General features: G+C 47.3%; 1 protein-coding gene across 2 annotated transcripts in view; it reads left to right on the top strand.

Moving 5' to 3' along the window:
- Window positions 1–12483: 12483 nt before the first annotated feature.
- DRP2 (dystrophin related protein 2) overlaps window positions 12484–14709 on the top strand; it is a 39212-nt gene continuing 36986 nt past the window's right edge. For both annotated transcript variants that reach the window (XM_078065513.1, XM_078065512.1), the window contains exon 1: window positions 12484–12864. The gene's annotated coding sequence lies outside the window, so the exon portion shown is untranslated. The remainder of the gene's footprint in view (window positions 12865–14709) is intronic.

Below are 14709 nucleotides of genomic sequence, written 5' to 3'. Positions count from 1 at the left end.
CTCCCCTCACTGTTAGCCTTCTTACCCAAAGTGGGAGGTGCAAGGAACTTGGACACAGGAATCTGGGGCGTGTATCAGTGTGTGGGTTGGTGGCTTGTTGGTGTTTAGGGTTCATTATGCTCGGTCTGCTATTGCCCTGGTTCCCTCACAATTAGATTGTTCACAAATGGTTGTTCCTCCTGCCCACTGTTTCTGAGGCTCAGCCCGTCAGGAGTGGAAAACAAAAACGGGGCCTCCAAATGGCAAAAGGACTTACGAGAAAACAGCAGAGATGTCACAGGAATGCCCAGTGATGTTACCCCACTGTGTGTATGTCCCTGGGCCCTCCAGCCCGACCCTGGGAGGACTAGAGATATTCCACTGGGTTGGTTGCTGTTTCAAGACTATGGAATGCCCGTCCAATGAGAGACCATAAGCAGAGAATTTTACGCAGTTCTGGCTACAATCCTGTAAGAAACAGGAGTGCCCACGCATGGTTTTAGGTCACTCTCTGAATCGAGTTCAAGAGGCCCTCACTCTAAGTGCTCTATATGTAAAATAAAGACAGTTAGTGCGGCTGTTATCATTGTACTCCTCAGTCTGCAATTAAGGTACAGGCAGAAAATGCAGAGTATTTCTCCCACTTCAGTTTAATCGCACTTTGGAAGCAGGAAGCTCTTCGTTGCTACCTTGCTGTCTCTCTTTCTTTTTTCTTTTTATTAACATATAATGTAGTATTTGTTTCAGGGGTATAGGTCTGTGATTCATCAGTCTTACATAATTCACAGCGCTCACCATAGCACATACCCTCCCCAGTGTCCATCCCCCAGGCACCCCACCCCTCCCACCCCCCTCCACTCCAGCAACCCTCAGTTTGTTTCCTGAGATTAAGAGTCTCTTATGGTTTGTCTCCCTCTCTGGTTTCATCTTGTTTCATTTTTCCCTCCCTTCCCCTATGATCCTCTGTCTTGTTTCTCAAATCCCACATATCAGTGAGATCATATGATACTTGTCTTTCTCTGATTGACTTATTTCACTTAGTATAATACACTCTAGTTCCATCCACGTCATTGCATATGGCAAGATTTCAATTTTTTGATGACTGCATAATATTCCACTGTGTGTGGGTATGTGTATATATATATACACATACACACACCACATCTTCTTTATCCATTCATCTGTTGATGGACAGCTTGGCTCTTTCCATAGTTTGGCTATTGTGGACATTGCTGCTATAAACATTGGGGTGCACATGCCCCTTCGGATCACTATATTTATATCTTCAGGGTGAATATCCAGTAGTGCAATTGCTGGGTGGTAGGGCTACCTTGGTGTCTCTTAACAAAGCTTTGCACTACTGCGCACAGAGTAGATGCTTGATAAACATGAAAGCCAGGAAGGGGGTTAAAGATTCCTGCCTGAGAGCCATCAGCCATTAACCTCCACTCCCCACCCTCCCCCGTTCCTTTTGAGCCTTGCCCCAGCCAAAGACCCTCCCTCTACCTGCGCAAGGTGGTCCGAAATCAGTCCTCTCTTCCGCTGGTTCATCCATTAGATTTTCTCTTGGCCACAGTTTTGCCTTTTCTTAGGGACATGTAGGGTACCCCGACTTGCAGGACCAACCCGGGGAAAATGCTACGGGAAGAAAGTTGGAATGACTTGTCAAGGGTCCGGGGCTTTGTACCTAAGAATCACTGCCCCTACGTCTGCATTGCACTCTTTGTCATGTGATGGAAAACAGGACTGGGAGGGGCCTGGCTGCATTAGAGGAATCCTTTACCTTAGAACAGAATGTATTGCCATGCAATCATTTCCACTTCGGTGTTGACATTCTTCTGAAACTTCAGTAGGTGCGAGAAGCAGCTCTCTGGCATCCGAGTGTCATTTCCATTGCCCTCCTTCAATCAGGGCACCTTTCCTATCACTCTTCTCGGTCCAGGCCTCTTCCCCAGAGCAGTTCCTGCAATGGGCCCATGAAACTGGCTGAGGCGCTGTACAATTTTACTCCCATCCGTTGATCCTTGACAGGTTTGCTGTGGTTCTGCACAAAGAGCCACAGTAGCTAACATTTATCGAATATTTTCGGCGCACCAGCCCATGTGCTGGGCGCTTCACGGGGAGCTCTCATGTCGTCCTCGATCCTACCCCCTGTCATGAGTAATTTCATTATTTTCATTTTACCAAGAGGGAAACTAAAGCCTAAAATAAGCAGGCGTTAAAGTCAGGATTTGAACCCTGGCAGCTGACCTTCAGCACCCGTGCTGGTAACCCTGATGCTATGACGACAGTGAAGTATTAAAATTAGTAAGTGCTCAATAAATATTGGAATAAATAAATAAATGACTGGAGGTCTCTCTTTTCCAAAGGGCTTCCTCAAGGCCTCCCTCGGGCGGAATCATGTGTTTTCACAACTCCCTGGCCCAGCGCTCCGAGCAGGGTTTAGACAGATGGCTAAGAGCAATGAGGTTGTGCTTGACATTTTTCAAGCACAATTGAGTCCCACTTCAGAAAAGTAGAGAGCAGTTCAAAAATGAAATTACCTTCTCTGGGCTGTTGAATATGAGTTAGCTCTGCTCAGGCAGACGGCTTACTCTTAACCACTCTCAGGAGAAAGGCTTAAGACTTGGGGAGTAGGTAGCCCAAACTCACAACCTTCATAGCTGCAGATTTCCCATGGGTAGAGGTGATGGTAAGACAGGGAGAACACCCAGAACCTCAAGTCTGATCGCGTGATTTAAAAAAACAAAATTATTCGGCCATCTAACCTCTCGGTGCCTCAGCATCTCCATCATGGAATAGGAGTGATCTCTCCAGCTTGCTTTCTATTTCCAAAGCAAAATCCCGAATCAAAGTACTTGTAAGACTGCAAAAGCCCTCTGAAGGTGGAGCTGCTTGTGAGCATTATCTCCAGAAGCTGGGGGTGTGCTGCAAAGAGCCATAATGGGAACGATTCAGGTAAAATAGGAGAGTGACGAGGGGGCAATGAGAGACTGCTGGAGTAGGACTTGCGTGTTGTTGGTAAGAAGGTGGCAGTGGGAGATTATTATTCATAATGCACTTCGGAATTACATAGCACTTTACAGCCATTCTTCAGTGCAGTCCTACAAATTGACAGAAGACTGAAAGTAATGAGGCCAAGTCTGAAAGAGCCAGTGGGTAGTAAGTATGAAGAGTAATGGAAAGGAGAAAGTGACAAATATATGTCTCGGGCCCAGTGCAGTATATCTCTAAGAGCCTTGTTCCCCGCTCTAATAGCTGTTTCCAAGAAGACTGACCTCATGCTGTGGCTGCGGAGGGGTGGAGAGCTGGGCTGCTTGGGTGACGTTTGGGGCTGCTCAGCACCCTATTTTGGGAGGACTGCATCGGACTCGCCGCAACACCCCTCTGTACTCCCATTGCCTTAGAGCACGTCTCTCGTTCTCCTTTGTTTTGTGGTTGTTTGAGAAGACATCTGCTTCCCCTATTAGAGAAGGAGCATGGCTTAGTCATCTCTGTATCTTGGTTTGGTGTTGGAAACGCTTTACAGGACAGGCCCTCCCTTACGTGCCCCCCAACCCCAGGATCCAAATCAATTCAAGCTGATCTCAGTCCCGGATGGCCTCATAATGGGCAGATCAAGCATATGATTAGGAAACCAGATAAATAGAGGCATTAAAGATTTTTTTTTTTAAGAATTAGATATTTGGGGGCGCCTGGGTGGCTCAGTCGTTTGGGCATCTCCCTTCGGCTCAGGTCATGATCCCAGGGTCCTGGGCTTGAGCCCTGCGTCAGCCTCCCTGCTCAGCGGGGAGTCTGCTTCTCCCTCTCCCTCTGCTCCTCCCCCTGCTTGTGATCTCTTTCTCTCTCTCTCTCAAATAAATAAATAAAATCTTAAAAAAAAGAATTGGATATTTGATATTTCAAAAAGGGATGGACACAATGAGATACCATTTCATATGCTCTAGGATGGCTGTAATAAAAAAAGACAACAATAAATGTTGGTGTGGTAGGACTATAAAATGGTACAGCCACTTCGGTAAACAGTCTGGCAGATTCTCAAAAAGTTAAACACGGAGGGGCGCCTGGGTGGCTCAGTCAGTTAAGTGTCTGCCTTCAGCTCAGGTCATGATCCCGGGGTCCTGGGATCGAGCCCCGAATCAGTGTGGAGTCTGCTTTTCCCTCTCCCTCTGCCTCTCCCCACACTGGTGCTCACTCTCTCCTCTTTCTCTCTCAAATAAAAAAAAAAGTTAAACATAGAGTTTACCATATAACCTAGCAATTCCATGCCTAGGTATATACTTAAAAGAACTGAGAACATATGTGTGTACAAAAACTTGTACACAAATGTTCAGAGCAGCAATACTCCTAATAACCAAAAAGGGGAAACAACCCAAATGTCTACCAACTGAGGAATGGATTAAGTAAAATGTGGCAGATCCACATAGTGGAATAGCATTCAGCCATCAAATGGAATGAAGTACTGATATGTGCTACAACATGGGAGAACCTTGGTAACATTATGCCAAGTCAAAGAAGGCAGACACAAAAACATATTGTATGTGATTCCACTTATGTAAAATGTACAGAATAGGAAAATCTACAGAGACAGGAAGTAGACTGGTGGTTGCCTAGGGCTGGGAGGGGGGTGGGAGTGACTGAAATGGGGGTTTTGGCAGAGGGAGGGTGATGAAAGTGTTTTAAAATTGCTTGTGGTGATGATTGCCCAACTCTGAATATACTAGGAGTCATTAAATTGTATACTCTTTTTTTTCCAAATTTATTTACTTGAGAGAGAGCAAGCACAGAGGGAGAGGGAGAAGCAGACCCCTGCTAAGCAGGAAACCTGATGTGGGGCTCGATCCCAGAACCCCAAGATTATGACCTGAGCCCAAGGCAGACACTTAACCGACTGAGCCACCCATGCGTTCCTGAATTGTATATTCTTCAAGATTGAATTATATGGCAATAAAAAAAGAATTACGGTAGTAATTATGGGAAAGATCAGATTTTTGTTGAGCCACTTTATACTTATTTTACAGGTTGGTATTATTTTTATCTTAAATTCTATATGGGTGTGTGGGGTTTATAACATGATCTCTTCGGTGCTTTGGGTTTCTAAATATCTTGATCTGGCCCTGCTGGACTCTAGCTGCCCATCAAATGTCACATTGAATCTTTCCCTCTCCCTTCCCCTTCAAAGCCATTTGCCCTGTGTCTCCTACCTGTCTGGTGATTAGAATGAAAGTGATAAACTAATGAGGATAATGTATAGTGACTGAAGATAGCACTTATATTTTGACAGATGCCTTAACCTGAAAGAAGTGATTAAGAGGGAACCGTAGGCCTCCTGGCAGGACCAGTGCGGGAAGTCATTTTGATTAGTAATAGCATTTCAGTCCTCCTTAAGCCATACCAAGTCGGTACCTACAGACTCTACCCACTCCTGTAAGATTTAATTTAAGACTGAAGCAGAGGGGAGGCTAGAGTTTGATTGGCTATTGGCTGAACAACACTGTGTGAGGCATCCTTTTATCACTGACCGATTCTCACCTTGAAATTTTAATTTTGCCTCTGCCAGGCAAGTATCTTGCCTTTCTTCTGTGTGCGGTAGGGAGATCACTACCAGATGTAAAAGATTGATAACTCTTGTCTTTTGGGCCCAGGCTTGCTTTAGATTCCAAAGCAACTTAAATTTAAAAGTATTTCAGAGTATCCTCAGAAGGGGCTTCTACCTGTCGGTGACCAAGGGACTGGCCAGATGTTATGCCACTATGTGCTTTTGAATGCGCTGAGAAGTGGTGATTTCTAGGATGTGCCCTACTTTTAATATTGAGGCCCTGTCTGGAAGGAGAGAAGTTGGAAGAGCATCAGCATTGGAGTCGGATGGAGTTGGGACAGAATCCCAGCTTGAGTTTCTTACCAGCTTAATAAACTTGAACAAGTTACTTAACATCACTGAGCTGTAGTTTCATTGTTTGTAGAGCTGGGAACACGAATCCTCACCTCCCTCACCAAGTGCTTGTGAGAATCATAGGAGGTAACACAAGGCAAGTGCCTTACACTGTGTTTGGCCCAGAGTGTGAGCTCAAAAATGTTAGCTCTCTCCGCTCTCAATGCAAGTTCTGAGCAAGAAACGCCCACCTTGCCCCAGCAACCTCAACATAATCAAAGTAGAAATCGGTAGCTGTTCTGTGTAGCCTAGAAAACCAGTGGTTCTTATTGCATTGTATATCCTATCCTGGAGTCTCGTACGTAAATGTTGTTAGTATGTGTGCGTGTGTTTGGCATCCTGGGCTGGCCAGGGGGATGGGGAGATTGATAACGTGAGGGATGATTAATAAGACTCTGAGTGCCTTGTTGGTATGTCCTCTTAAAGCACCATAATATCTGATCTATCATGGAAACCAGAGCTAGTTACATTCTTGGCACTGCTACCTTTGCTGTAATCTACTCTGGGTCTTTATGTCTTCTTCTTCTTTTTTTTTAAGTTTTTATTTTAATTCCAGTTGGTTAACATACAGTGTAATATTAGATTCTCTGGTCTTTATGTCTTCTGCAGATAGGAAAGCCACTAGGACCTTGAAGCAATGGAAATCACAATCTTTTATATTTGAATAGCACTTCACAATTTCAATATATTCAATATATGTTCACATTCATTATCCTGTTTGATTCACAACTTAATCAAGTGAACAAGGCAGATATTATCCTCTAGCTGGAAGAGGAAAAAAAAACCCATGGATCAAAAAGGTTAACAGCAATACAGTAGCAAATTTGGGATTAAAACCTTTGTCTTCTGACCCCTAATTCAGTGTTCTTTCCACTTTAACTGTAACTGAAATGATGGTGGCCTAAATGGAATATATTTGAAAACAAACAGAACATAATATTTGGTTATATAACATCCCAGCTGCTGGCTCTGATTTAGCAGAAGCTTTAAGAACAGTAGAAGAGGGTGGAAGGTAACCAAGTGTGTAAGATGAGTTCTGCATTTTGAGATGTTCAACAAAAGCCGCAGAGGATGCTCAGAACATCGACTGGGACAACACTGAGACTTCAATTCTCCGTCTGTCATGCCTTTGCATTGTTCCTTATCAACTCCAGTGACAAAATCCAGCCTTTTCAGCATTGTGCCCCGACATCCTAACGTGTTCCTCCAACATGTCTCCTAATTTCCTGCTTCCTTGTCTATGTCATAAACACTTGATGAAACCCCTCCTCCTACTGTCTGACTCCTTCTCACATCCCAACTTCTCCTGAGGCATTTCACCTTCGTCTGTCCCTCTACTTAACCCTTTTGGTTTTGTTGCATGAAATCCCCCATTCATTGGAAGCAATCTTTGCTAGATAAATAAAACAAAGTGGTAAAAACCACTCTGTGAATAACTGACAGAGGTTTATTATTCTTCTTTCTTTATTTTTTAGGGGGGGAGGGAGAGAGGGAGAGAGATTCTTAAGCAGGTTCCATGCCCATTGCAGAGCCCGACAAGGAGCTCAATCTCATGATCCTGAGAAGATGACCTGAGCCGAAATCAAGAGTCGGATGCTCAATGGACTGAGCCACCCAGGCTCCCCAGAGGATATTATTCTTACCCTCTGCATTTTCTTAATGCTGCTTTTTACTTCCCAGCCCGACCTAAAACCTGGGAATTCTTTGCCCTGATGACTTTATTTCCCTCTAAACCCTCTCCAACTTGTCTGTAAAAACAGTCTTGACGCGGTTATGTGTGTGTGGTGGGTTGCGGCAAGGGGGTAGGTGTGAGGGGGCCTTTCTCTAGGGAAAGATTCTTCCCACTTCTCAGCTCACAGAAGTCAGCAGAATTCCTGCTCCTCACATGTTTTTAGACAGCAGGGAAAGTGTCAGAGGCAAGGAAAAGACTGAAGATGAAAGCAAGAGAAAGAAAATTTATGGAAAAAGTCCCAGAGGAGATAAGAAGAGAATGTTGTGAGATAATGAGCAGAGGTATTGACCTTAAGGAGGGGGAAAATGGGGGTTTGCTTTGTCTGGGGATGATAGAGGGGGAAGAAAACTGGAAGAAATTCTGAGGCAGAAAAGAATTTGCAGGAGTAGCTCCTACCTTCTCAGTAAAGCAAGAATGGAGATTATTTGCTGAAGTAGGTGGGCTCGGGTTGGGCGTTTGAGAAGAGTAGAAACAATCTGAAGTAGTCTTGATAAACATGGTCAGGGAGCCAATGAATAAGGTTGTGGAACGGCAATGGACATTACCTAGGTTACCTCTCCCCCCACGCACCCTCCCTCAAAGGACGAAAAAACTATTCACAGTTTATTTCGCTTATGACTATTAGCAAATAGGCTAGGAAGAAATGAAAAAAAGGAAAGGATCATATGACGAAGATCCACTGGGAGAGGGTACTGGTTTTTTTTTTTTTTTTTTTAAGATTTTATTTATTTATTTGAGAGAGAGAGAGCACACAAGCCGGCAGAGAGGCAGAGGGAGAGGGAGAAGCCGACTCCCCGCTGGGCAGGGAACCCCACCACGGGGCAGGGTTTGATCCCAGGCCCCTGGGATCATGACCTGAGCTGAAGGCAGACGCCTATCCGACTAAGCCACGCAGGCACCCCGAGAGGGTACTGTTTCACCCTCACTACCAACTCCTCTGGTTCAGGCCCCCAGCAGATGAGTACCTGCAACCACCTCCTACTCAGCATTCAAGCTTCTGGCCTTTCCCCCCCTCCAATTCATCCTTCATTGCACTTATCATCCTATTGAAATGAAAGAATAATATTTCTAAACCATAAATCTGATCATGCTGCTTGCCTTTGAAAATTATCTTGTATGACCCTTAGCATAGTGTTCTAGCACCTTCTCGTGTGCTTCCATAGCTTCATCTCCTGCCACCTCCCATTTCCCACCCATATCCCTACCTTAACTTAGCCATACTTAACTAGTACTTGCAGTCCCTTAGCAAGCTGAGTTCTCTGCGCTTTGTGCCTTTGCACACGCTTTCTCTCTACCTACCGAGAAATGCCCGACCTATTGTCCACCTAGCAGAGTCCTGCTCAGTGATACCAGGATGGGTCTCAGGCATCCTTCTACAGGTTATCAAGGTGAAGCCGCAGTCAGAGCTTATGGCCCAAACTACTTCGATTTTTTTCTGCCCTCCTCAGGGAAATAGTTAAAGCTAGCCTATGTGCTTGCTCTTATTTGTCCAGATGTCCCCTGGGTGCGAAAGAGTCTCCTTGGGGTTTAGATGTCAGAGCGGACTTATGTGTCTAGTTGGTAAGGAAAGATCTTACCTCTCCTGCAACACAACTAGAAACTCTGTCTATCCCAACACCCTCCAGGAAACAAAACACACAACTCTTCTCCAAATGCCTCAGGAGACCAACAACAATAAGGTATGTACCTTCGGTGGCCTGTGAGATGGCACATAGTGAAAAGCCCACAGGAGCTAAGCAAGTTGACCAAATACAGGAAAGTAGAGAAGTACCATGGGCTACGTGGGAACCATGGCAAACCAGAGAACTCCATCTCATCTCAAGATCATTTGTCTTTTCCTTTTCATACTCCATGCACGGCCTTAACCAATTTCTTTCTTTAAAAAAAAAAAGATTATATTTCTTTATTTGACAGAGAGAGAGAGGGAGAGAAAGTGCACAAGCAGTGGGAGAGGAAGAGGGAGAGGGAGAAGTAGTTTCCCCCCTGAGCAGGGAGCCTGATGCGGGGCTCGATCCCAGGACCCCAAGATCATGACCTGAGCCGAAGGCAGATGCTTAACCGACCGAGCCACACAGGCGCCCCTCTTTCTTTTTATTTTATTTGTTTATGAGAGAGAGAGAAAGAGCAGGGGGAAGAGCAGAGAGAGAGAGGGACAAACAGACTCCACGCCAAGCGTGGAGCCCGACACGGAGCTCGATCCCAGGACTCTGAGATCATGGCCTGAGCCGAAACCAAGAGTCAGATGCTCAACCGACTGAGCCACCCACATGCCCCTTAACCAATTTCTTTTGTGGGGTCTGCTCACTTGGAATTCTTCAGGGAGAGAACTCTGGCCTCTAAGGTCCCTGTGTCACTAACCAAAGGACGGGAGGCAGTTTGAGTAGAGGAAATAGCTTGAGAAAGGCACAAAGGATAGAATAACTATCTGGGGAATTCTTCTGCTCTAATCACATTTGTCTCAGTGACCTACCTAGGCCTGGCATCTGTTCAGGCCAGGACTGGATGAACGGAAGCCCTTAGCAGTGGTTCATCAGGTGGACGTTGCCCAGAGAGATCAGGGATAAGTCAACCTCCATCACACATCAGCTGTGTGACCTTAGACAAGTCATTTAACCTCACTATGTCACAGTGCTTTATCTGTAAAGTGGGGACGATACGAGAAGCTATTTTAAGTGTGTGGTGAGGATAACATGAGCAAATAATGTGTGCAAAGCCCTTCCCATTTTCACAGGGACCGTTGATGCCTTAAACAGAAATAAGGAAGGGAGGTCTTGTCCATCGTGATGGGGTCAGTGGGAAAGAGATTTGGGGAAGTCTTTTCTTATACCCCTCAAAACAAACTCTGTGGGCTTATTTTCGTGGAGGCAGATACTGTCCTTTTCTATCTGCAGGGTGAATGCTTTCTCTTGAGGTAGAAAAAGAAAAAGATTATTCCAAGGGCCCCTTGTGATGTGGATAAGGTCACCTGCAGCCAAAGAGGGAGCAAGTACCCCATCCTCCTCACTCTCCTTCCTCCGTCTAGACCTAGACTCTGGTTGTGTTTGGCCTACTGGTGAGCTGGTGCCAGGGTGAGTAGTGAGTCCGGGTGAGTAGGGTTTGGTGTATGTCTGTTGTGGTCATTCTGCATCTGTGCTGGCCCAAATAATTTCTCAGATTGTTCCCTCCGGTCGTTCTTCGAGCCAACTCTCCCTTCCAGGTCATTCCAAGTCAGTTGTAAAGGACTCCTGGGGCCCTAGGTCTGGATGGTGTTGAGAAGCCCTGCAAGCTGCCAGGGCTAAGCCTGGGGCTGGGACTCAGGGCCAGTCCCGGGCTAGGCTGCGGAGCTAAGAAATGCTCCGTTGAGGGTGTGTAGATTGAGAAGCTGGATGTGCTTCCAAAAGTTCCTTCAGAAATCAAAGGCCCTTTCTGCGCCTTCGTGGAGGCCTGGCTGCTCCTGGTTTGGCCAAGCAGGAAGGGCAAACAGCTCTGAAAGCCTATCTGGGGGGCGGGGAGGGGGCATTTGGTTCCCATTTTGTTTGCTTGTTTTATAGAGATTAGGCCTTATCGTTAAACTTGTACTGGAAACAGCAGCTGAAGTTTTTAAAAATCTCATCTCAAAAGAAAACACACACATAACTTACACACTAATTATTTCCTAGCTGAGGATTTTCAACAACAACAACAACAACAACAACAACAATTCTCAATCCCTGTAGACACTCTGTAAACACTAGACCCAGGTCTTATGTTCTGATCTACATTCCAGTGCCATCAGAGCTTATAGAATTTTTAGATGCAAATCACTGAAGTTAAGCAACACCCCCAACCCCCCCCATACCAATCTGTTTCTCTTCTTTCATGCACCCTGTTCTCAGAAGTGGAAGGAGGAAAGAAGAATGCTTCTCTTATCCTTTTCCCTGGCCTGGAGCTGCTAGAGCTTTACATATGAGTATGTTTGTTTGTGTAGGAGGATGGGGATGGTGACTTTTTTTTTTTAAAGATTATTTATTTATTTGACAGAGGGAGAGAGAGTGTGTGCGTGCACACAAGCAGGGCGGGGGGCAGAGGGAGAGGGAGAAGCAGGCCCCTCAAGGAACAGGGGGCCCCACACGGGCTCGATCCCAGGACCCTGAGATCATGACCTGAGCTGAAGTCAGACACTTAACGACTGAGCCACCGAGGCGCCCCTAGCGATGGTGACTTTTTGACTGCTATTCAATCCATCCATCCATCCTTCCATCCATCCATCCATCCATGCATGCATCCACCCAATTTACTCATTTAACAAATATTAAGTAACCTACTGTGTGCCGGGCACTCTGTAAAGGGATATAATCCCCTCTGTCCATTGCGTGGATCTTCCGAATTCTCTCAGGATGTTTGGGGCTTATACCCTCTTCTCTTCAACAGGGGTGATAGAGGAGTAAGGGGCTGGTGTGGACAGAAGCGGGGAGAATGACGGGGGTCGTTGCTGAGGCAAGGCATGGAGGAAATATATTCTCTCCAATCATTCAGGGTCCACTTTGTTTCCTTCATCGTGGAGGTTTTTTCCTCCATGTAGCTCTAACAGGGGTGAGCCGAGAACTTCGGGGATGACTGGAGGTCTGCCCTGGCCCAAGGCTGTGCCTTGGGTACCAGTGACAATTCTAGAGCAGAGTGTTTCAACCTCCAACACAGAAGCCGAATCCTGGACTGGCTACTGAGGGACGCTGCCAGCTTCTGGCTCTGAAGTTGGCTTTGGCTCTGGGCTAGATCTGGGGAAGTTGGGGCCCAGGCTCCTCACTCAGCCGCTCGTATTGATCTCCGGGCCTCTTTTGTCTCCTCCTCCCCAGTGGAAGCCTCCCCCCCCATCTCCCCCTCTGCCTCTCAGCCTCTTCCGCTTTCCTCCTCTGCTTCTCAAGAACTGAAATCTCCGCGAGAGCCGCTGAGGCTCTGGTAGTTTCACAAAACTGTCCTTGCGCTTTCTGCATTCGCCCAGTCAAGGGTACCTTTGCCGGAGGTCAGAGCAACGCTGTTAGTCCTGATGCGATTGCATAGCAACACCCAGCGGCTCTGAGAGCCGAGGGGGAGGGGGAGACAGCGAAGAGGGCAGCAAGGTGGGAGAGACGGAGGGAGAGTGTGCCTCCAGCAGCTGGCAGCATCCCTGTCTCAGGGACTCCTTTGCTGATTCACAGAGGCAGCCCCGCGCCGGCCTGCCGGCGGCCAGTTGCAGCCTGCTCCTCAGACCTGCCGGAATCCGAAGGTAGGCCACGGAGAGATGATGCCCCAGCCTTGCCCTTTCTCCTTATTCGGCTGGCTGAGGGGAAAGGACTGAGGGAAGGGACGCGCCGGAGGTACTGTGTGTGTGTGTGTGTGCGCGCGCGCGTGTCTGTGTGTGTGTGTGTGTGTGTCCCCCTACCTGCTGCCTGCATGTGCCTTTGGGGGGAAACTTGCATTAAAAACAAATGCCCACGATGAAGTGGCCACTGCTTGGACTCCGGGGGGGGGGGGGGCGGACAAAAAGGTGCCCAGGAACAACAGAAACTCAAGCCAATGTGAGCAACTAATGAATAAGAGGAAGGTCCACAGTTTGCTTCTTAGAGAGGAGAGGGCTATTCTTCCTTTCTTTGTTTGCTTGCTTGTTTGTTTGTTCATTTGTGTTTGTTCTCAATGACATGCCTTTCGTCCAAGGGTGGATTTCCTGGCGGGAGGGAAGGGAAGGGGTGTGGAAAGCACTGGCTGCAAAGGGAGGAGAGAGGAAACGTGGGACCTCAGAGCAGGTCTCCTGAGCAGATGAATGTCTAGTCCGCACACAGGACGCAGGAGTGCCTCCCTGGAGTAGACTGGGCTCTGCCTTAGGAGCCTGGTGCTGAAGGCGCATCCTACTCTCCGCCCTTGCTTCCTGGTTCAATCCGTCTTCCCTGAAGCCCTCTGCTTCTTCCCTTGCTTTCCTTCCTACCCCATGCGTTCAGGAGGTACCTCTGCACTCCTGAAAGTGTAGCTTGGCGTGCTGTGCAATGGGGCTCACCTCTCCTGGAGTCAAGCACCCTGCTCCTTCTGGGCTCCGTACCTTTCCTGGCACCGGGCCCAACGCCCCAGCCTGGGAAGCGGGCCCGAGACTGTGTGGGTAGCTACGGTTTATCCCGCCTTTGGTAGGCAGGCAGGGCTAGGCCTCTGGGCGTTGTGGACAAGCAGGTAGCTGGGCTGGCCTGGGGCGGGGTGGAATCGAGACAGCAGCTGCCGCCCGTTTCCATCGAGAGCACGGTGCATGCCGAATGCAAGAGAACGGACTTTTCTGTTTTCTTTTTGATCGTTCAAAAGAACCGAAAGCCTTTAAAAGGCTCTAGGTCTAGTTCACCTGAGTTCCTGACTTGTCCAAAGGAATCCTTGTTTCTAGACTAAAGGCCCTCAGGTACATCACCTTTTAAGAGGCCCTGTGGGATATGGTTCCAGAGAACTTGGGAGCCTTCTAAGGAAACCCTCCCTGAAAAGGAGGTGCTGCGAGTGAAAGTGATAAGTGTCGTGTCCCTGAAAGAAGACAGAGTCCCTCTTTTCCTGGCTGGGTCCTCGTCTTGCTTGCAGTCCTGCTTCCTGCAAACTCTTGCAGGGGGTGGGGGGAGAAGACACATGGAAAGTTGTTCCCCTAGGCACTCTGCTCTCCTGCCAAGTATCTCTGGAGCTCTGCGCCAGAGCACCCTTCAGTTCCAAAATCACCCAGAGGAGGAAGTATGGCTTGAAGCAGCAAATTTAACAGAGGCCCAAGAGCCAGAATTAGAGAGTGTATTTGCGATGCAGCACTTCTAAGTATAGATCCCCAGAAGTTTCTGATGTTCAGTCTGCCACAGAGCCAGATAGGAGGGGCTGTCACTCATGAAGCCCAAGCAGATAATCCTTCTCAACTGGCCAGGGACACTCAGAAGAAACCCATTCTATGGGGAGCTATACCGTGAGACGCCATTCCTCCCTTATAAGGGATTCTAACCCCACATCCGCAACTGAAATAGCAAGTGAGACAAATTCCTTCTTGGACAGCACTGAGCACGCTGATGTCTCACAGAACACTGTTCTGAGAGAATGTTAATAGATTCTGTTTTTAAAATAAGGAGTG

The sequence above is a fragment of the Halichoerus grypus genome, chromosome X, assembly GCF_964656455.1.
Source record: "Halichoerus grypus chromosome X, mHalGry1.hap1.1, whole genome shotgun sequence".
In the NCBI taxonomy this organism is placed as follows: Eukaryota; Metazoa; Chordata; class Mammalia; order Carnivora; family Phocidae; genus Halichoerus; species Halichoerus grypus.
Note: the sequence above shows the minus strand (reverse complement) of the source record. Positions and strands in the feature narration are given on the sequence as shown.